Here is a 1628-nt window from a genome sequence, read left to right as displayed (position 1 = left end):
CAGCCCTGGGAAAGCTAAGTACAGGCTACTCAGAAACGCATTGTGATTGTGCATCTCACGGTTGCTTCTCTCATGTTCTCTCTCGTGTCTCCCTCCCTCCCTTGCACGATATGTATGAATAAGGAATTGTCATTTCTCTCCGCGGCAGCTATATTTAACCAGTGGATAACTGTGAGTACCTTTATTGGAATTTAGGATTGGGGATGTATATGATTCTAGAAATTTGAAATGCATATAATAGAAAACCGAAAATGCAGTTGGTAAGAAGGAGGGCAATTGCCTGGAGCAGAGGTTCTCAAACCTGACTGCACTTTAGAATCACCTAGAGCACGTGTTTTAAACAGCCTTGCCTCGGCTCCCACCCCAGACACTCTGATTTCACTGGTCAGAGAGGTTTGCCCTGGATATCAGTGTATTTTAGAAGGTTCCCAGGTGATTCCAGCATGCAACCAGGGCTAAGACCTTCTGGTCTAGGATAAGCTGGGGTGGCCAGGTTTTCAACTCTTTCGAATATGTATGTATAGCTTCATTCATCACAGAGATCTTTTCTAAAAGCTGACATAATTCATCATCGTAATTCACCAAGTTAGGTTGGGATTTATAGTTGCAGTCTGGGAAACTTCATGCTGTCCTCAGCTCCCAGCCCCGCATGCCCCGAGGAGCTTTTTCCTCTCCCCTGGAAAGTTTTATAACAGAGAATCCGGTACCCACCTCACCCAGTGGTCTGAATCCCTGTCACCTTTGCCTGAGAAGACAGAGGTGGCCGCCCCTCCCAGCCATCACACAAGCGGTTTATCTCCTTTAAATAGACATGTGCCTTAGGGGGCCAGATGGATTCATGTCCTGTTGGGGAGACCACTTCATAGTCGGTGTAGAGGCCTGACCACCGCACTGTATATCTAAAGCTGATGTTGAATAATATTGTATGTCAACTGTAATTATATATACATATAGTCACGGGACGTGGAGTAGAGAGTGGGAATGGATTCAATGGAATTGTAATAGATACGCATGGTATCGGGGTTGGGAGGGCAGTACACGGGGGGAGGGGGGTTGTTACTTTGTGAGAGTGAAAAGGATAACTATTGCATTGTTCTGTACACCTGAAACTAACGATAAAACAAATTTTAAAAATAAAATAAAAAATAGCCATGTGCCAAGATCGGTAGTGCCTGGTCAGCACCCAGTCCAGGACAGCTCCCTGCTGCTTCTACGCTCTCTGACCCCATCACAGAGCAGCAGGGACGGCGAGTCCTCTTGTGCATGTAGACCCACCACCCCACACGCATAAGCTTGCCCAGCGGCGTACTGCACCCAGGTCGTCCCAGCTCACGAGAGCACATCTTTCCCGACTCCACCTCCAATGCTGTCATGTTGGTAGCTTGAATTCAGCCATGGTGGGAATATTTACCCCTCAGCAATCAGTGAACACTACAAACCAGAGCTTTTTGTTTGTTTATCTTGGAGAGCCAATTGTTAAAAGCACACCACTGCTTTTACCCACAACGAGCTCCAGGTAAGAACGAAAAGTAGGTAAAGTTTGATTTCAGGCCTCCTGTCTCTCTCCCATGCTGCAACTGTAGTTTACTGTAATTTTCCCACCATCCTTATGCCAAAGGCTCCAAGGG

The 1628-nt window shown here is 46.7% G+C and overlaps 2 protein-coding genes across 2 annotated transcripts in view; one reads left to right on the top strand and one right to left on the bottom strand.

Annotated features, from left to right (window-relative positions):
• Positions 1-1628, bottom strand: part of NT5DC3 (5'-nucleotidase domain containing 3) — a 204881-nt gene that overhangs the window by 74615 nt on the left and 128638 nt on the right. The window lies entirely within an intron of this gene.
• Positions 1-1628, top strand: part of STAB2 (stabilin 2) — a 145820-nt gene that overhangs the window by 74562 nt on the left and 69630 nt on the right. The window lies entirely within an intron of this gene.

The sequence above is a fragment of the Hipposideros armiger genome, unplaced genomic scaffold (genome assembly GCF_001890085.2).
Source record: "Hipposideros armiger isolate ML-2016 unplaced genomic scaffold, ASM189008v1 scaffold_168, whole genome shotgun sequence".
In the NCBI taxonomy this organism is placed as follows: Eukaryota; Metazoa; Chordata; class Mammalia; order Chiroptera; family Hipposideridae; genus Hipposideros; species Hipposideros armiger.
Note: the sequence above shows the minus strand (reverse complement) of the source record. Positions and strands in the feature narration are given on the sequence as shown.